The 21,130-nt window shown below is 42.1% G+C and overlaps 1 protein-coding gene across 3 annotated transcripts in view; it reads left to right on the top strand.

Moving 5' to 3' along the window:
• Positions 1-252: 252 nt before the first annotated feature.
• The window catches only part of KCNJ16 (potassium inwardly rectifying channel subfamily J member 16), a 34,777-nt gene continuing 13,899 nt past the window's right edge, over positions 253-21,130 (top strand). Inside the window, exons 1-4 of one of the 3 annotated variants that reach the window (XM_056360251.1) lie at positions 253-420; positions 502-571; positions 8,393-8,463; positions 13,500-13,606. The gene's annotated coding sequence lies outside the window, so the exon portion shown is untranslated. The remainder of the gene's footprint in view (positions 421-501; positions 572-8,392; positions 8,464-13,499; positions 13,607-21,130) is intronic. The other 2 variants (XM_056360241.1, XM_056360260.1) reach the window with 2 other exon arrangements.

Raw genomic sequence — 21,130 nt, 5'->3', positions numbered from 1 at the left:
GGAGATTGCGCTTCTTGTGTGCACTGGAAGTCTTTACCTTAGCCTCATGCTAATACAGAAACAAAAGATTTTCTGTAGAAAAAAAATCTGAATAAATAAAATAGAATGTAAGTATAACTTGATCCTGTTTATTCTGAAGTTGTATATCAGCAGGTAATTCCAAATCTGATCCCGTGTGTAAATATTTGAAGTACCATTTGAATTGTGAAGGTCTTTTCTTACATGGGTGAATTTCCTGCTTCTTGTTTTTTTGAATCCTAACCTGGATGTGCACAGGTGACTTCAGCTTTCTGCTGCAGGTGCCTGCGCGGCAGACCGGGAAGCGGCTGGGCTAGCAGCAGATTGGCCCTCGCCTGCTTCTCAAGATGCCAGCGCTTAGCAAAGCAGACCCTCTGAGTTTGCTCACAAGAACAAACTGGAGTAAATATTTAACTTGAGTCTTTGGAGTCTACGGCTTGTACCTTTTTTTATTATTAACCCAGCCCCTGTTTTCCTTTACAGTTGCCCAGCTGCTAGCACACAAGAAACAAAGGACCCTTGAAATAACTTCCTCATGGAGGCATAAGTGAAGGTAAAGTACCTTTTGTATTGTTTCCATACCTATACATGGGAAAGTGGTTGCACATTTCTGTGTTTAGCATTTCGATTAGGACAGAACACCCTTACAATAGCAAGTATTGTTTAATTGTGTTTTTTAAACTACATTGCTAGGCGCATCCCGCTAATTTCATCCTAATTTGGCACAAGCCGAAAAAGCATCTATATATATACAGTATGCACAGTGAATTTGTTCAGACATTCACATACCCACCAATACACACAAACTGCTTTCCATCACTTTTTTCTTCACACCAATGGACTTCTCTTCGTAACTATTGGTTTTCTCCTAACTTTTTTCTGTACTTCTCAAGTCTGAGAAGGTCTGCCTCTTATTCTCCCTGTGAAGAGGCATGACTGCACTATGAAGTTCTGAATTTACATCACTTCTTTCACTAAGCTCACACAAACCAGCTGTACCATTTGTTTTGCATTCATCCTTCACCCTTGATTTTTTTCTCTGCTCTTGGGTAAGCTGGGAATTCTAGAAGAAATCTTCTTGGTGAGGTAGGCACACATCAACACAGTAGAGAAATGACTAGGACACTTGTCTCACAATTGTTCTGCCTACTATGTCAATATGGTGTGAGTAATTGCTTTAAAATAATGTTAAATACCTATGTATGCTATGTGGTGACTCAAAATTGGTTTGCAGAGTGAAGGATTCACTTGTTCAAATATTTATTTGCTATGACATAAATTTACATGGAAAACGCTATAACAAAACTTTAGCCAAAGTAATGCATCAAAGGAAATTTGAGTGAAGATACGGAGTGGAAGTTAAAACAAGTTCTTAAAGACATTAAAAAACTGGATGTTCATTGTGGTTTATAATTACATATTAGAAAAACATTACACATTTTCAGAAACAATAACATTTTAATAGAAATGAGGTTTGCGAACTTAAGTAAAAGAGGAACAAATTTTTTCCTGTTTCCAGCTGCTCAGAATACCATTTTATTCCATGAGTAAATCCTGTAAGTCAGCTGTGATCTCTCTCTAGGCAGACAATGCCTCAGCCCCAACACATTCTTTATGAAGACCAGGTGCAATCTCCTCTCTGCACTTCTGCGTGTGTGCTACCTTGTTAGGATGAGCATGTCCAAAACTATTGAGTGCTGCTGGAGAGGAGATTTCCGAATGCACTGCACCTACACTGTTTGCATTTTTATTTTTATGCGAGCAGCATTTGCCCATGGTATGTGCTGCCTTCAGAGTAAAACAGTTCTTTACATTATTTTTGAGCTGTATTGGCAATCAGAGTATTTGGCCTGTAAATACTTAGGGATCTGTGGGCAAAGGTTTGTAGGTGCATTATGAAATGTGGAAGTGGCATGATCACTAAGTGCTGTGAAGACACATCATCTTCATAGTTCCTGAAAACAAACTATAAATAGGTGTTTGGGAGTGGTTCACAGATCTCTGATTCTTGAAAGCCTATTAGATTAGGAAAAAGACTGTGTTATTCAGTGTTTTGATCAGATCCAGCTTTTTATTTAGCCCTAAAGGTCATTGGCACCGTAAGCAAGGGATAATACAGGGACGATAATGTGGCTAAAGGATATTTCCAAAACATCTATCACATATAGCTAGATTCTGTCATTATACTCCCACTGAAGAATACTGAAATGAATGGGAGTATTGGAGTAACAAATTAGTATGTATTGGAAGGATGTCAGAATCCAGGCCCAACTGAAAATCTGAATCATAAGAAAGAAGAAGTAAATGAGGAGCTGTATGAATTTCAGGAGACTGGCACCTTGGTTATGAAGTAAGTGAGAAGTCAATTGTGAAGCTTTGAACCTGTTTCTACGATGGCCAAATTCAGAATTTGCAATTTATTCAATGATCAATAGATAAACAAGAAAAGAAAACACACCAAAACACAAATTTGTCCTCTAATAGAATAGGAGAATTGGCAAGTTGAGAAAGAACCTTGTGTCTGTTCAAAGGTGACCTAGGTCAGTGGAGGATGCATTTGCCTTGTTTTTTGTCAAGAATGTAATGTTTGTTAAGGGTCCATGGATATCTCCATTTCCTGAACCCTTTTTTTTTTTTTCCAACCTGGCAATTCTACAAAGCATATGTCAGACTGTAAACATATTTGCTGAGCTTGTTCTGGGTGCTACGAAATGCAAATAAAGACGCTGGCATCAAAAGGAGATGGAGTGCTTTGAAGATGAAGGGCTTGACAAAGAGCCAAGGAGCCAATGGACCAGTGAGAACTGGAATTCTCATAGGACTTAAAGGACACTATGCCTGTTGGTGAAAGCAAAAACACATCAGAAAAGAACCAGGAGACATCTCCATTTGATTTCCCCTGGATAATTGGTTAGGCCAATAGGGCTGCCTCAACTCAGCTTCAGAACTGGAGTAGTTAAGGAAAAAGTGGATAAGGAACGTACTTGAGAGTTGTTCCAGAGAAGGTGGGAAATGAGAACTTGCTACATTCTATATTGCCTGTATTAAAATCCCTCAAGCTCCAACAGTAAGAATCCTACCTCAACAGGACTTTGAGCTCTGTAGGGGTTTTGGTTCACTGGTTGGTTAGTTTTTAGGTTGGGGGTGGTTTTTTTTCAGTTGGGTTTTTTTTGTTTGTTTGGGTTTTTTTTGCTTGGTTGGTTGATTTGCTGGGTTTTATTTTAGTGCTAGGACCCAATTCCAAAAACATTCTGTTGATACTAAAGGATAGGATATGTGGGATACCACCTTATCAGACTTCAGCGGCACATGAACAGAAAGCATAAAAGCAACATTTTCCAGCACCACTGCCCCATCCAGGCTCAGTGGCATTATTTGGACTATAGATAAATTAGACTTTCTTGGAGAAAAAAGTCTGAAGCAAACAGCTTTTTGTGCCTCACTCCATCTCTTAACACGCTTCTCGTCTGTGTAACTCCACAGCAAAAGACTGAATTGGCTAGCAGCAATGTGCAGTGTCAAGTGTTAAAACAGAGTGGTAATCATAGAAATAACAATAACACTACCCCATTATATGATCAAGCCTTCTTTTTCAGAGTCTGATGATGTTAAAATAAATGGAATTATGTTGCTTTTCATTTTTGTAAGTCACTAAATTCCAAAAGAGGATTTACCCCATTTCTACAATGTGCTTAAGGACTTAGAGCGCACGATCAAATGCAGATTTATTAGGGGCATGAGGGGTTGGCATACGGCATTCTCTGTTAAAGCTGCTCAGTGCCTTTTCACTCTGGTCAAGGAGGATTTTTTTCATCTTTATCATTATTCATGAGACAATATGTGGCCTTGCATTTTCCAGAGCTTTTTTTTTTTTAATTTTTTTTTTTTTTATTGCACAGAAAAAGTGAAGAGCACTCTTTACTATAAACAGCAAGGAAAACTGATGTAATGGGTAGGACTTAAAAAAACGTGAATTGGAGAAAATATTACACAAACGTCTCTAGTGGGTTTTCCCTGTTTTTTATTGACATAATCAGTGAGAATACTTCCACTGACTTCAGTGAATGTTAGATCAAATCACAGTGTCTCTCTGACTCCCCCCCTCTGCTGGCAATTCAGTTCTTGCTGTGCTGCCAGAGCTGCACGGGATCACTGAGCTTTGCAAAACAATCTTTCAAGAAGTCATACAGTAGCATTCCTCATTTGAGTCGAAGGATGAAGCACTTAAGAAAACTCCGGGGCAGTGGAAAGCAGAACAAGTAATAGATGCTAGGGAAGGACAGGTAGACTTGGCAATCTAAACTGTACCTGTTTACAATTTTTAGTGGCTGGAACCAAGCACATGGACTGTGATTGACACCTGGTTAATAAGATAGTGTTTCTGGTTCAAACGTAAGGACCGAGCATTCAGGAAAGGCATCTTGGACTTTTACCAGACTTCACTTGATAACCCAAATCAATTTCCACCACTAAGCCAACAAAGTGTTACATTATTCTTATATTTTGAAACACAAAATAAAAAACATACAATCCAGTGACTGCAGATAAAATTATTTCACACGCTTTTGAAAGCCACTGCAATTTACAGAATACACAACACTGGTGCAGTCCATGCTCTGCAGTATCTCACATTATAGATCTTAAAAATTGTTCTTTGCAATGTGCAGGAAGATGTGATGGCTCTATCTGAAATATTTAGCTTGTATGCATACATGATGTGAGAGTGGTTTGTCTGACAAGAATATTTTCCTACTCCTGTTTCGCAGCCCTTCTTGATGCAGATTTTTTTTAATCTGCTCTGCACAATTCTTTACTTTGTTCAGCACAAAGGCATGAAAGTTGCCAAATGCAAATGGTGAACTCTATTGGAGGAAGACAAGTCCAGTCCTTTAAGTAAACTTTACCACCAGTGTTTAGAAATTTCCTCTCTCAATAGAAGCAGAAGCATTTCTTTTCAATGTTTCTTCTGGCCAGCTATGAATGTTTTAAATGTATAACACAGAAAACTGGGATACTATGGAGGTCCTGACCTTGAACAGAAACTTAAAATTCTCTGTCTTTGATGGAAAAAGTCTCACCTGAAAATAAATTACCGAATATTTTTTGCTGTCATGGGAAGCTACTGAATTCCCAGGTATCTGCTCAATTCTAAAGACAGCTGTTTCCTCCCCCAGACCCAACTTAAAGCAGCACAGAAGCATGCAGTGAGCTGAGTTTATTGAGTTGGTAGGCAGATTATTCTGCAATAGTGGAGTATGAAACAGTCTCAGCTGAAAATGAAATTACTAAAGTTCAAGAGAATGGCAGGGATGTCTGTCTTAGGCAAATGAAGTTCTAGGTTTTATTAACCCAGATATGGTTTTATCTAAATTGCCAAATCAGTGCCGCAGATTGCCTGGTTGCTTAGTTTTCTTCTGGCATAATTCTGTGTACAGAAACAGTGTTTGAGAAGAGGAGAAAGCACAATCAGTGTTTAACTAAAAAAAGGTTTTGGATAATATTTCCTGTTAACTTGAAGAAAAGCACCTTTCCTCCGTGTTCTTTTAGTGCCGATGAAAGGTCTTAGACAACATTCAGAAAAAGCATTTGCTGGTTTGGGACTGTTGTATTTTCAAAAATAACCTTGCCTTGTTCCCAGCTTACATTTGGAAAATCCTCCTAGGTTAATTTGTTCTCCACTACTCAACCACATGAAACCTAAAGCGAAAGAAAGGCGGTTTCTTCTTTTCGTTCCTCTGCACCGCGGCAGAACGAGATAATCCCGCTGTGCCAGCGGCCGAGCCGGCAGGTCCGTGCCCGGGACCCAGCGGCCGGGGGTGGCGGCCGGGCCGGGCCGGGCCGAGCCTCATGGCGGCAGCGGGGAGCGGGGAGCTGGAGGCGGCGGGGCCGGCGGCGCGCACCCCCCGTGCGGCCGTGGTGCTGAAGGGATAGCGCCCGCCCCCGGCCCGCCCCGCCCGGCCCCCGCCGCCCCCGGCCCGCACCACCGCGCCGGCCGCTCCCGCTCCCCCCGCACCGCGCCGGGCCCTCCCGCTCCCCCCGCACCGCTCCGGCCGCTCCCGCTCCCCCCGCACCGCTCCGGGCCCTCCCGCTCCCACCGCACCGCTCCGGCCGCTCCCGCTCCCCCCGCAGCGCGCCGGGCCCTCCCGCTCCCCCCGCACCGCTCCGGGCCCTCCCGCTCCCCCCGCACCGCTCCGGCCGCTCCCGCTCCCCCCGCACCGCTCCGGCCGCTCCCGCTCCCCCCGCACCGCTCCGGGCCCTCCCGCTCCCCCCGCACCGCGCCGGGCCCTCCCGCTCCCCCCGCACCGCTCCGGGCCCTCCCGCTCCCCCCCGCACAAAAAGCGCAGCGCTGGCAAAGGGCTTCTGCAGCGCTTTCTGGGAGAAAAGGTGTCAAAACAACTGTGTTCCTGTCCCAAAACTGGCTTTACTGCAGGACCACGGAATTGTTTGGGTTGGAAAACACCTTTAAGATCATCGAGTCCAACCATTAAGCTAACACTGCCAAGGCCACAGCTAAACCATGTTCCCTAAGTGCCACATCTGCGCATCTTTTATACACCTCCAGGGATGAGGACTCAACCGCTTCCCTGGGCAGTGGGTTCCAATGACTGACAATCCTTTGGTGAAGAATTTTTTCCAATCAATCTGAACCGCTCCTGGTGCAACTTGAGGCCATTTCCTCTTGTCCTATCGCTTGTTACTTGGGTAAAGAGACCAACACCCGCCTCACTATCACCTCCTTTCAGGTAGTTGTAAAATATGATAAGGTGTTCCCTCAGCCTCCTTTCCTGCAGGCTAAACAAGCCCAGCTCCCTCAGCCTCTCTCATAAGACTTGCTCTCTCTCTCAACTCTTCAGCAGCTTCGTTGCTTTTCTATGGACGTGCTGCAGCATGTTAATGTCTACGGACAATGCCCACTGCGCCCCATGGAACTGCATTTCTCCTCCCCAGTAACACTTGCTGAAATTTGCAATACTACAGTAGTGCTTCACGCCCCCAGTAATGGTTTGCTGTGCTGCCTTACCAACACAGAGCAAAGAATTGGTCTGCAGCCTGAATTGCCTACAGCTTAATTAGCTATGACACACATTACTCCTTGTGCTAAACTGCTGCGGGGGGGGGGGGGGGGGGGGGGGGGGGCGGCTGTTGTACGTTGTTAAACAGCTGCTGGATTCTGCCTGAGAGGGAAATCTATTTATGGGTTGTATTTTGGGTTGTAAAGTTTGCAACCATGCTTAGGAAACAGCAGAGCTATAGAACCGTGCTGAATTATTAAGAATGTTCAGTCACATAGAACAATAACCATAAAACAAGGGGTCAGACACTGGCTGGCCCCATGTGGGTGGTATACAGGGACAGAAAACATAGGTCGTCCTGGGTGCAAGGCTACTGCTGAGTAGCAATACCTAAGCAGTCAGAGACCATTAACGATTACCCTCTGGCCCGTGGAACTGGCTGGATCCAGACAGCTCAAAAGTAATTTAACCCCACTGGAGAGACTGTACTTATGCAGTGGGAAATTCTGGGAGAGATTTCCTGACTCACTAAGGAATCTGTAACTTGGAAGTACAAATATTAGTGAAAATTAAGACTTTTTCTTCTTCAAGTACTTTGGGAAAAAAAATCCCTTCCTGATTCTCATTAACATCTTAAGACCGAGGGGTTAGCTATGCAGTTGGCAAGGGCTGGGCTATTTCTATTTATCAAGTATCCCATTTGAATTCCCCTGCCAAGAACTGAATATTTAGGATTTCCATGGCAACATATTTCTGAACCCGTATTACAGTCAGACTGACGCGTGTCAACTGATACAGGGATGCTGGAGGTAGTGGCTGAATTTATTCAAGCAATCACATTCTCTTTTCCAAGGCTAATGCACATGAATACTGAGTTAGCAAACTGAATTGACAGGGATTCCATCTCAATGAACATGTATAATGTTCTAGCCCAGGAGAGTAGCATTTAATTGATGAATGGGATTATATTTACATAGCAATTATAACAAAGTCAAGGTTGGCTTTATGTGAAAGACTATTTGCTGTAATATCTTGCTGCTTGGTTGTCTAGGAGAGTTGTTCCTTTATGGGCAAGAAAAAAAAAATCAGAACAGATGCACTCAGCTTTTACATGTGCTTCTTTTCATGATCTGCAAATACTCACTTCATGAAGCCAACTCAGTAGTCACATTGTGGTTGCCTTAGATACATACATTAATTTACTCCATTATAACTTAGATGCTGATTGTTTAACTTCACAAATATTAATAGTTATTCACTGCTATCCTCAAATGGCTGTTCAGTGGCTGATGTAAAATGAATAAGGGCTCATTCTAAATCCCATATAAGTCAATGGGCATCTTCCTTCTCATTTTATTCAGATCTGGAATTAGCTATCCCCGCTGCAGTGCCCCCAGGTATTAATTTTTTGTCCTCAAGACACCTTTGCAAGGTAAGGTCATGCTACTGACTCAGTTTCACAAATGGAAAGCTGGGTCCAGAAAGGTTACCTCAGAATCATTCAGCGTATACATAGAAGTTCTGATCCTCATCATTCCTTCTATGTGGATTTCTTTCCATTCATTATGGGTTGTGGAGAAAGGAAAGGTGGGCATCTGAGTTTTGTTCCAGCATGGAGTTGGATTCGGGGGGAGGGAAGCAGCTGGACCTCGAAGCTAGGAGGAAATTTCACATCTTGTAGTTCCATGGGGTCAGAGAGACCAGCAGCTATATTCAGATGTCTTCTTATGGGGCTTAGAATGGACTTAAATTCTACTGATGGTTCTGCAAGCGAGAGGGGTGGTGAGGAGTTTAAACCATCTATTATATATGGCATGGCAAGGACAAATATGCATGGCACCTATGTTGAGTGATCTGGGTACTTGTAGATACTGAGAAGGAAGGGCTGTACTAAGAAGCCTAACACAAATACCATACTCGTCTTTCTCTGTTGACTCGTACGGGAAGCCAGGTTCTGGCATCCTTGAATCCCCAAATGGTTAGAAGCAAATTTCCTTCTCTTGAACTCTGACAACAGACGGTGTGTTTCAGGTCTATCTTTATTACTATGCTAGGAGGATCTCCCCAAGTGGCTTACCTAGCGATATACTGTGGTAGAGACCGGGAAATAAACTTAGGTGTCTTGTCTTTTACTAGAAGAATGGTTTTCTTTTAATCTAAGCTTTCACTGCTCTCAGTCTTATTGCCATGGAAATTGTCTCCATAGCTGGTATTAGAATTGCCTTGTTGACATCATTAGTAAAGCATGTAATAGATAGCTGAACCACTCCAATATTTGTCTTCAGGTCAACAGCTTTTGAGACTCCAGAGGCAAATTAGAAAAAAGCATAGACTCTTTATTAGTAGAACTTAATTTAACTGTATTTAAACTTCATTAAGGAGTAAAAAACAAATGACCTTTCTTAATGCACTCTCTCTTTATAAAGTATGAAATAAGGATATTAGATTAGTTTGATCCTGGTTCTCATTATGCTCACACAGTAGATGAGAATGCAAAATTCCCTCATTCAGTTAGGTACTCTTGGATGTCAAATCAAAGACCAGGTGCTCCACAAGCCCATTTCCTTTTTTCAGTGTTTTATGTTTCCTAGGCCTGTAATTCCCCCCAGGAAACGAGAAGAAATCTTAATTTCTTACCCCCTCCCCCCCATTAAAGTAACAGCTCTGGTCATTTAAACAATCAAGCACATGTTCTTACACTGTCTGCACCTTATGCTATCCATAAATGGTGGTGTGGTAAGAAAAACCATGGAGGAAGGGAAAGGAAATGACATTAACCTTTTCCATCTGATAAATAAGGGCTCTATTCAGCTGCAATAATCCACATCCTTCCCTAGAGATCCAGTTAATGTAATACCTAAGGGCTCAGATCATTTAAAATTATTTCCACACTGGCCAGCTGATTTCTTGGTGAATTATTCAGTCCCCAGACTGAAATATTCTCCCTGTGCAATAGCACATATAGGAGGGCTGGAGCCCTTCTGTAGCTCCCAACAGCCTGCATGACCTTCCAGATGTGCCAGAGGGCCTGTGACATCCATGTGGCTTATCCGCACCCTGTAAATTAGCAGGAACTTTTGTGCTGATTTTCATGGCACCACCAATCTGTAAGCACTGAAGCTAGGATACCTTGTCCCACTTGCTGCTCTTCTCTGCAGGGGGCTTCTCACCTCCCTATCAAACTTTAAGCACCTGCAGTTTATAGGTAGTAAAAAGAGAGTTTGAACTTTGAATGGGTGGAAATTTAGAGCAACAGACTCAGCCAGTTCAACAACAGGCTCAGGCAGCCTGGATTATGCATGTTGTTGCTGGGCTTTGAGGTAATGGATGTGGATCAGTGACCACTGCAAGGTTGCTGGAGTGATCCACACTCCCAGGGGCTAAAAGCTGGGAACTGAAATGCAGAGGATTTTTTCCCTTTCCCCCTTTGCAATACTTAGGTGGGTCCAGTGTGATTGGTATCAGCTCAGCTATACCTGCCCAAGAAACCTGCAAAGACAAAGGACTGTTTGTATGCTTTGAGGCAGATGTTTCAAAGCAGGACAGGGGAGCAGAGCATACAGAATCCAATTGCAAATCAATGGGAAATGCTAGTCTAACATTAGTAGCAATACACAAAAATCCCAGATTTGTATTAGTTTTATTGAGCCACAGCCTATTGAAAACCATTGGGATCTTCTTATTGGTATCAAGACATTTTGGATTAAGTTCTTACTTAAGACATGTTCCTTCCTCTTTTTTTCTTTTTTTTTTTTTCTTTTTTTTCTTTTTAAGGGATAATTGGATATAATAAACCGAAGTTGTATGCAATTTTGCAACCTTTCTGATGCTGTAATAAGCTGTGCTCTGAGGGTTCGTTATTAGACTGCCTTAAAACTTGCTAGTTAAACAGGAAAAACAGGAAATCTAACCTCACTGTAGTACTTAATTGAAGCGCATTTATTGACTGATTTTAAGCTCTTAGAGCAACTCTGTTTGCTAAGAACTATGAACCAGCTCTTGGATTGTATGCACCCTTAGCTGCTGGGGTGGACACAGACTAGCCATACAAACGTGTGTCATGCTCCAGGTTTGCATCACAAAGTTGGTCTGGGACTGAGCAGGAAGCTATAGCTGGCAATTGGCATATTCTCTCTTGTTGCAATGCTGCTCAGCTTCTCTCCTCCTCTAGAAGCCCACAGGCTGGCCAGCCCACATGGGGTCAATATGCCAGAGGTAAAGCAGGAAGGTTGTACTGGGCATGTTTTAGTTCCCGGCTCTTTGGTGTTGGGGCAGGTGATGGGTCAGCAGAGAGAATCCCTTTGGATCTACCCCTCCTCCTTAAGGATTCTGCAGGTTGCAAAGCTTTAGAAGGATCTGGATCTCCAGCCTCATAATGCTGAGGAGGAAGGACTGAGAAGACTGTTAATCAGTGCCAAAGCAAGCTACAGCTGGATCTCTCTACTAGTAAATCTACCTTTAGTACTGCAATGCTGAGACTGGCATGGACTTAATGCTAATACGCTCCTATCCCCATCCCATCTGTATTAGAAATTAAGGCAGAAACATGAAGAGCGTTACCATGCTGTAACCTTAAGAACAGTTTCTCACTTCATAGAGGCACTCAGCAGGCACTGGTGCATTCAGCCATGATTCATTATCGCTGAACTCTGGTGCTGGCCTTGGCCAGTTTTGTCTGGATTCAGTTAACTTGTTCCACTGGCAGGAAAGATTTCTGAGCATTTGTGTTATCTCTCTGGAAATCTTAAGTAGGGAGCTGAACACGATTAAGAACAGTTGCCTGATAGAAGAGACAGAAAGGAAATGCATTCTGCAGGAGACAGGGAGGAATGGGAGTCAGTCCTGTAAAAGATGGACATGGCCCTCCCCTGGTATAAAAGAAAAAAAGCTGAGCTAGCAAGAGGTGAAACTGAACATTATTGTATATGGTGTCATACTGACTTTGTGTGATAGCCATTGAATTCACCTCTAATCTGCTTCACCATAACGTTAAATCAAACTGGCTAGTGTTGGGGGTTTTTCCCTGAAGTTTTGGGACACTTAATGGCTTTGTGGAGCTGTTGCTTATCAGCACACTGAATACTGTCATGCCAGCCTGGTGAGCAGGTGAATGAAGTCTCTGAAACTTCATTGTTATAAACCAGCTGCAAATCTGACCCAGAGGAGATAGGGATTCTATTCAAGGAGTCTGTGATGCAAATTTATGCAGATGACTCTCATTAGTTTACTGTATCTTTAAAGGCTTGGAACAGCAGGGTAAGGAAAAGACAGCTACTCTGTGGAGTAGAATTTTGAGTAGGCCATAGGAATTGCAGAGCAGACCATAGAAATTGCAGATTTGTGCCCAGACTGCCACCTTCGGAAAAACATTAGTGCACAAAGGACTTGCCTCTCATTTTTTTTGGTAGATTGCAGGGAAGTGGGAGTGTAGAAGCTATTTTGTCACCAGCCACCAACCTCTTGGCTCCTCTTTCTTGGCATTTATTAACAAATATTTCTGCCCATGACCCCCAGAGGCAAAGCTCCATGGCTAGGTGGGCAGAGGCACAAGCAGCAGCAGTGCACAGAAGTAGGAGTAAGCAGAGTTCGTTGAACACAGCCCTAGTCTGAAGACCCTATTGACAGGCTCAGGGTAAGACCACGATCTGCGTCTTCTGTGTAACACTCTCTAATGGGCTGAGTTAAAAATCTTTCTAGTAGCAGGAGTTCCCAGGGATGTATTCTGTCTAGGTGAGCCAGAACTCCTGGGAAGGCCTGTGGAAGCACACAATTAACAGTATTGCTCTGTACTTGTACACCTCCTTCTACACTGGCCCCATTTTTGTGGCTAGTGTGGCCTGTTAAAGATCTCTCCTAGCTCTCTGGGATTGCTATCACATTCCAGGTGAGAGTGATGAAAGGCGAGGTGGTCTCTATCCAACCATGACAGAGGATGGAGTAGAACAGGTGTTTAAAATAACCTGCTCTCTGCTGTGAGTGCAGGTAGGTTAGCAGTAGCAGTGGGGGGAAAGGAAATAAGGACTTCAGACATCTACTCATGGCTTATTAGACATAGTGGTGGTGGGGTATGTGGGTGAAATCCAAGGCACAAAGATATTTGTGTTTTATGCAAAAAGCCCTTTCCACTTTTACAGAAATTCTCTTGTCAAGGCTGCCTTAAATGAACTATAATTATCTCTTGGATCAGTTATCAGAGAAATGGGAAAGGTTTGGGGTCAAATTAGTTCCTAGTGTAAATCCTCTGGTTGTGTCATACTTATTGCAAAGTAGACCTTGAGCCTTTCTGAGGGGAAAAATCAGAAAACTGCTGTGTTCCCAATTGTACTGTATTTCTTGTCAGTTGTAATGTTGTGAAAGGATGGGATTTTCTGTGAACTTTTCCCAAACAGTCTTGCTTTTTTTTTTTTCCTCTCTTTAAGAGGGGGAGGAGTTGTGCCTAAAAAAACAAACCCAACCTGTCGTTCTCAGCTCTGCCAACCTGTCAGTCCAGCCATGCAAGAGAGAGGGAGAGAGACAGAGAAAAAAGAAAGGAGGGAGTGAAGCAGAGATTCTTTCAGATCTCAGCAGACATTAAGGTAAAGCCCATTTCTCATTTCCTTAATTGTGCTTGTGTCTGTGTGTATACATGTAAACAGAAACTCTGTTACCTTAGAGAGTTTTAATCTAACTAAACAACCTGTATGGGAATAAACTGTTCATCTTGTTCAGCTGGAAGTGTGTTTTGCATGTAACCTGGCAGCTCATTAGTTGTTGTTTGGAAACACAGCTTCTCTCTCTGAAGTTCAGAAGGAGAGTTTGTGTTCATTTGAATATTAAAAAGAGGCAGAGCTTTAGCGCTTGTATGAATACATGTTTGCGAATGGTATTAAGCTGTGTAATTTCAGGGCTGAAGCCAGCCTCTAATTACTGAAGATCAGGATAAGAACTTTAGCGGAGGGAAATTCTTCCAAAGCTGCCTGTTACAGGGCTTTTACACCTTCTCCTGGAGCATTTGGTGTTAGCCACTGGTGGAGACAGGATTCGAGGCTAGACAGACTGTGGGTCTGATCCAGTTTGGCTGTTTCTCCATTCCTCCGTTCCTGTCTGTCCCTTTCTGGTGAGGTTTATCCAACTTTTCATTACCAGAGGAGGAACAAAGCTAAGGTGCAGCAAAACTGCCTGCATAAATTCTTGAGTTAGGAGGGCAGAGCAGCAGAGGCACTTTCAGCTCATACCAGAGGAAATTGAAGGTTACAGACTGTGAGAAATGTTGGCTGAAATGAGTGTGAGTCAGAAGAATCATTCTGCCCCAGAGCTTGCCTTATGAGTCTGGTCTGGGCAACAATTTGTTGGAACAATTGTAGTAGAACGGGCCTAGTAATGAAGGCCTGAAATAGAAGAATAGTCACAGTTCTTTTAGACCTGAGCATCTGTGCATGAGTGCCTATGTGGATGTGTACTTGTGCACAAATGTGTATGTGTAAGGAGTCTGCTGAGAGGTTCTGACCCCTAGTATGCCATGAAGATCCACAAACAAAGGTACGAAAGGAAGAATTATGCTCATCCACCTTAGAAATGCCCCTATTTCTGTATTTCTAAATCCTGAACAAAGATTTTAAACTATACTGAAGACTCTGTAATATCTTTCTAAGTAGGCTGAGGCTCTGGGAGAGTCATACAGAAGGCAAACTGGTGGCCAGGATTTCCTTTCCTTGCTGTATATTTAGGGTTTTGACTCCTACTGCCAAGTTGTGCCTGCTGAAGATAACCTGTCTAGTAATGCCAACCCAACAGTCAGAACAAGTTGAAGGATGGCAGAGAAAGACAATAAAATCATCATGTTGCTCACTGCATGGGTTGTAATGCCCTTGCCAGGGATTTGGTTATGAAATACTGGCTCCTGCATCTTCCTTGCTGTTAAACTTCCTCAAATACTTGCATCTGTGCCGCAGTTTTGGATTGAAGCTCTCCTCCCATGGTGGTGGCTGCAACAGAGCTGTGAGCCTGGGAAGAAGACCGAGATGATCCAGACTAGAGCGGGGTGGTCGGTGAGGTGGTCTGTCCATATGACTGTTCCTATGAAAAAGTTTGCAATATCTTGCGTTTCATCACTTTCTTCTGGTAGCATGGTCTCCTGGGAACTCTGAGCTGTTGCTTCTTATTACCCCTGACTCATTCCCTGTGGGGATGGTGATACAGAGTGAGACCACAGGCATTTAATACACAAAATAAATTCTTTTCTACATAGCGTTTTTTGTAGTATTATTATATGCTTTCCTGCCACAGCTAGAATGGAGAGGGAAGTGCTCTTTCAAGTGACCGTAGGAGACTGAGAAGAGGAAGTGAATGCTTCAGTTCTGGTGGGGATAAACATTTCTACTGCTAGTTACAGTAACAGAAATTAGTCACTGAGACAAGGAAAGGAGGAAAATCCTTTAGATTTCGTGATCTGCAAAGACTTCACTAATCAGCCTCAGCACTTCTGCAATTTCTTTTTGCTTTCTCTCCTCTTGTCTTTGCCTTTCCTTCTGTTTACATGATTTAAAGTCATGCAATAAAGCCTTGGGGCATCTACATGACACATTCTACAATGCTGATGGGCATTTTTGCAATGAGGGCAGACATTCTGATGCACTCACTTCATTATACTGCTTTTGAAAGGGTCTGAATGTACTCATGTAACAAGATTGGTGCTACTAAGTCAGCCAAGCTCCCTGCAGATCAGACAATTGATCTATGTACTGCCAAATGCAAGATTATAGTGTATGTTGATAAATGGTTTAGCACAGCTTAGCAAATGTCAGTTGATCAATCAGAGTTAACCGGCTGCAAACTCGCTAATTCAGGCAATGTCCAGGCAATCCATATTCTAGATGGGCTTCATTAGTGTAGCTGTAATGACTCAGCACTGCAACAGATGGGAAGAAATGTCAGAAACACAAGTTAAGTTCTTAACAATATTTCAAGATATGTCATTCTGGAGGCAGAAAGAGCAAGGACTGATGTATTGATCATTTGCTCAGCAAACTGTTTCTAAAGAAACAAACTTTTGCAAATGAAGTGTTATCAGAAAAAAAAGTTGAAATCTGAAAAATCCTTCTGCCAGAAGAGGTTCTGAATAGTTCTTGGAAAGATCAGTTGGAAAACGTTTCATATTTGAGAAAGTTTCTGCCTTTCAAGAGAGCACTGCTAATTCACCTTGCTCAATGTTCCCTGATGTGATTAAGATTCTCTAGATTGACTGCTGCCTTGCCCTTCTTTATTTTATTAGTTACTGTTCTTGCCCAATATTTTCACCATGTACTTTTGGTGAGAATGTTGGTAACAGAACAGCCAGTAACGTATTGAGCAATTAAAATGCTATATGAGATATACAAATAAACCAAACAAATAGAAACAACCTCAGATTTCTTCTCTGTTTGCTTTTTAAATTGGGATAGGAGCTTGATTTGATTCTTCATCTTTTCATCCTATATTGCAAAAGCACACTAGTCGTCCATCCTGTCTGGCAGGACCCAATGCTGCAACCTCAGAAGCCATTGTGCTGCTTTTCACAATGAATTGTTCATTTTTGTGTAGTTTGCAGTCATGTAGTAGCACTGGATCCTCTTTTTAAAGCAGTTAAATTTGTGTCTTAAGAGTGCAGACGGGGAGAATATGCTTCAGCTACTCAAATGTTATTTGTGGTGACATGCCTGATTGGAGAATTGGAAGACTGGAGAGTGTTTCAGCCCTTAATTTCCTGTGAAAAGATTCAGCTGAGGAAGCATTGAATTTTTGGTTTTTCTTTGCTGTCAACATGGTAGAGGGTAGTAGGTCAATAGTAGGCTGAGTAGATCTAAGAATTTACATTTGATAAAGAGCAATAGTCTTTATCAAACAATACAGGCAATGTCAGTGAACAACCACTTTTTCAGAAAACTTTCCCTGCACCCCAATGGAAAACCAAGACAGGGATTCACTAGATGTGGAATGAAGACTCATCTGGATAAAAGAGTAAAACCAGCTGGATTTTTGATGTGTATAAGAACCAAAGCCATGTCCATTCCTGAGACAACTTCAGACCTTCAGACACAAAGGATCTCCAGTTTTTTTAAAATGTTCTCTGTTTTCAAATTAGCACCTGATGTTGTATACATCACTGCCAGGGCACTGATTCTGTGCTGCAGTACCTTGTTTCTTTGCAAGCCTGCATCCTGGCAGTGAGCAGAGCTGAGCTAACTCTAGTGACCTGATCTCTGACATAGACAGTTTTGCTCTCCAAGAAATGCCGGACCTTAGCATCTATGGGAGAACATGCACACTTTCTAACTGGCATTCTCTCACTCAAAGATAGCTCAATTTAAGACAAATCTGAACAACTGAGATGATATTCACTTAATACACATAAAAGTAGATGCCATAAAACACAGCCTACTTTCCACCAGAAATCCCAATGGGGAAATCCAAATATTTCTATTTCCACTCACAAGCTTTAACTAGCTGTTTGACTATTAATGAAAATCCTTTTAGTTTTCCACAACTGAGTGAGAACTCTTTCCAGGAGTGGCCTGTGGTGAGATTTCTAGTGTGCTCCTGCTTTGGGTAGACTAAGAATATTAATCTTTTCATGGTATTTTGTCACCACAGCTAGCTATTCCCCGAAGAAATAAGGCAACTGGTACCTCATGCAAAAAAACACCAAAAACCCTACAAGTAACCCTTGGACAGCTTCTATAAGTTTCTGTTGTTCAGGTCTCAGAAAGATTTGATTTAGACTTTTTCAATGGGAATAAGTAATTAGTGCTCTGCTTTATCTACATGAGTCTGTTCAAATCGAGTTAAATGATTGGTGTGGCAGAGTTTTGGATTGAGGTGCAGTTGCCCCGGTAACAATCGAGAGTGAAATCAGAACCTTTTGAACAGCCAGTGGAATGTGGTTCTACTTGGATGACAATAGGTCAAAGCATTTTAATGGGTAAAAATGTAATCCAGTACAATAGGATTTATTGCCACTATGTCATCAGATTGACACTATTCCTGCAAATTCTTTAGCTTGTGACAGGCTTCAACTGAAATCTGTTTAGTGGAAAAACTTGTAAAATGCCATTAATCATTTTGTTTTCCAAATCAACCAAAGAGTCTGTATGTCTCAGGGGGTTAGAAGGAATATCTTCCAAGTGAGTGAAATTCAACCTCTCTGCACAAAGCCCTAATGAATGGCTGTTCTGGACACAATAAATGGTTCTAAGAACTCAAGGCACATTTCTGCAGGGTGCTGAGTACTCTGGTCCAAGTCTATTGGAGAACTTCCGCACTTGCTTAATTTTACACTAACAAAATAGTTTCCAGTGATTTCTAGGATGGTTATTCATGCTCTTAAACCTGATTGTATTTGCTGACAGACAAGACCTTGCAGGATTAAGTCCTAAACCAACACTAGAAGAAAAGATTCCCTGTTCAGTATGGCAAGGGCATGGGGCAATATTTCATCCCTTCTGCTGACATTTTTCCAACTTCTGCAATAACGATCCTTTTATTCGGAAAGATCCCAGAGTGCTGTCTAAACTAATAAAATGCAGCCACAGCTAGGAGCAACAATGCATAAGATCAGGACAGGAGAATACGTTGCCTGCAGCTTTAAGGAAATGTTAGGTTAGGGTGCCAAATTCTGCCCCTCTACCCTGAAGCCAAGAGCACGAAGGGCTTGGCTCGACACCCTTTGGGATGTCAGCAAGGGACCTCTGTCACACAGAGATGTCTAGAGCCATCTATTTTGGAGACAGTATAGCAGAAATGAGCCTTAACATTCATCGTAGGTGGGCACCCCATTGAACCTTCTACCAGTTCTTTCAAATAGATGGATGTCATTCTCATTCGGTTTTATTTAATATGAAAAGCAGATTCTCCTCAATCATATGTCTGGTGCATATCCTTTCATTGTTGATAGGAGGGTTTTGCAACAATAAAACTTCAAGCTAGTAAGTATTCCTTCTTTGGAATTATTATGTAGTTACAAAGAACAATTGAGCCAGACAATGACACAACCTGTTTCTTGTCTTCCTCAATGGGAAATGGGCTTTGAGTTTTGTGAGGATGTTCATAAACAGCCAAGGGTGTGTAAGGCGAAGAATGACCTCAAAGCTGAGTTTTACACAGGAGAACAAAGAGATCTTAAATCCTGATTTGAAAAACACCCGAAGACCAAATCAATGGCATAATATCATAATTATCAACACGCGTCATAATGTTGCTGGAACCCACTCGCCACTTCTGCCTTTAAACACAAGTAAACACAAGCTCCTCTCCTAATTGCTGTGCAGCTGTCAAGCTTTGTAAATGATGTTTGTGCTGGCAGTAGCTGGGAGATAACTTCATCTATCTAGCATTCGTACGGACTGGAGATTCATCCTTGCTTCTTTCCATGGGATGCTTTGTGACATTATTGTTTTCAGATTGCTTTCCCTTTGTTACAGTACTTCTGGCTTCCTTCCAGAACCTTTTAGGTTACTTTTTAGTCTCCTTAATCTGTACTTTCTCTCCTGAGCATAATCAGCATTGCAGTTGCTCCCAGATTAAGACACCCAAGTGGTGTGGCTTGCTTTTTCTGTGGGAAACACCACTTTATGTTTTTCACAGACTTCATTCCCTGAAGATCTTTTCATTACGAAGTGAATACAGCTTAACACTATACAAAATGTTCCTAAGGAAGAATGCCACCAGTCCAAACTCATGTGATTCGGAGCTTGTCAGGCCTTGATAGTGATTTGAGGTTTAATTAATCACCTACAGCTTTGCATGACTTTTGAATGACTCTGGCTTTGTGGCAGGAGAAAGTGATGCTTTCACTCGGTTTTACTCACTGAAAACAGGACTAAAAATGACCCAGGGAAAACACAGGCTGCATATGTCACTTTTGAATTCAATTTTGTGGATCGATCATTTATCTAACTCCCAACTAATTTGGAGTGGATCAGGGCACAGTGAAAGTTAAATTTCAAACCAGAGGGTGAAATTCTATTTAGGCATGCTGCTGTCTCTGGTGACAGCACCTCTGCAAAGTTAATATGTAATAAACGAGAGACACATTTGTTTCACAGGTCCATAGCACCTGTGAGGAAAAACAGAAAAGTTATTTCTCAAAACAATCTTTGGGAATTGCTCTGGCAATAAAATCCACTCTACTTTAGTTTAGGTATCTTTTTTCATGAGTGTTGACATTTGTAATGTAACAGGTTTTTATTTGATGTATTTTTGTTAACATCGTCTTGATAAGATCTGCTCACTTGTTCACAGTGTTTGCCTTTGAGAAGTAAAACAGGAAAAACACGGCTGACTGAACAGGTTCATGACAAACATCTTGAAATGAGCTGAACTTCCCATAAGTAGCTCACTCAGAAAGTGAAAATCTGCCAGGCAAAGGGCAGCCACAGAGGCACAGATCATGGGCAGTAAGGGAGGCATAGTCAGCCTCTGTGCAAATCACTGGGAGACAAAAATCCTATGACACCCCCCCCCTCCAAATTCACTGTTTTTAATTAAAGGCAACTTCTTTGTATTTTTTTAAGAAGCACTGCCATTTTTGGAAACAGTTTGATATTTTCAACAAAAAATAATCTATTAACTTCCCCTGAGACAGCTGAGGAATTTGCTGATTGCATAAAGTCATTATGATGGGACTGAGAAACTGGTCTGTAGCATTCCTCAAGTGGTTCATTGTAAAACCTTCCACAAGTACTGTACCTCTCTGGCTCCAGTCTCAGGAAGATTTGAAGCAGGCTTACGTTCATTCTTACTGTGCTCTTATAATTAAACATATGCATGAATATCTTTCTTAGATTTAAACCCAGTGCCTTAGCTTTTAGGTTGTCTGCATCCTGCATGCCTGGCCTGAGGTTCCTCTCAAGTCCTTCACAAGCTGAAGAAACTGCCTACGATTGACATGTCCATTCCTTGGGAAGTCCATGGAAGAAGTCATTGGGATTTACTGACAAAACAGTTTGGCAAGTGCAGGTTTTACATATAGTGGTTGAAACATGGGTACAAAAATAAAGAAAAAAATATTTAGGAAATTACATTAAAAAATATTAGCAGTAGTCAACAGAAATCAAGTGAAGAATAAAACGAGGTATCTTTTTAGA

This window comes from Falco biarmicus, chromosome 1, assembly GCF_023638135.1.
Source record: "Falco biarmicus isolate bFalBia1 chromosome 1, bFalBia1.pri, whole genome shotgun sequence".
In the NCBI taxonomy this organism is placed as follows: Eukaryota; Metazoa; Chordata; class Aves; order Falconiformes; family Falconidae; genus Falco; species Falco biarmicus.
The sequence above is the reverse complement of the archived record's forward strand: the minus strand, read 5'-3'. Positions and strand labels throughout refer to the sequence as shown.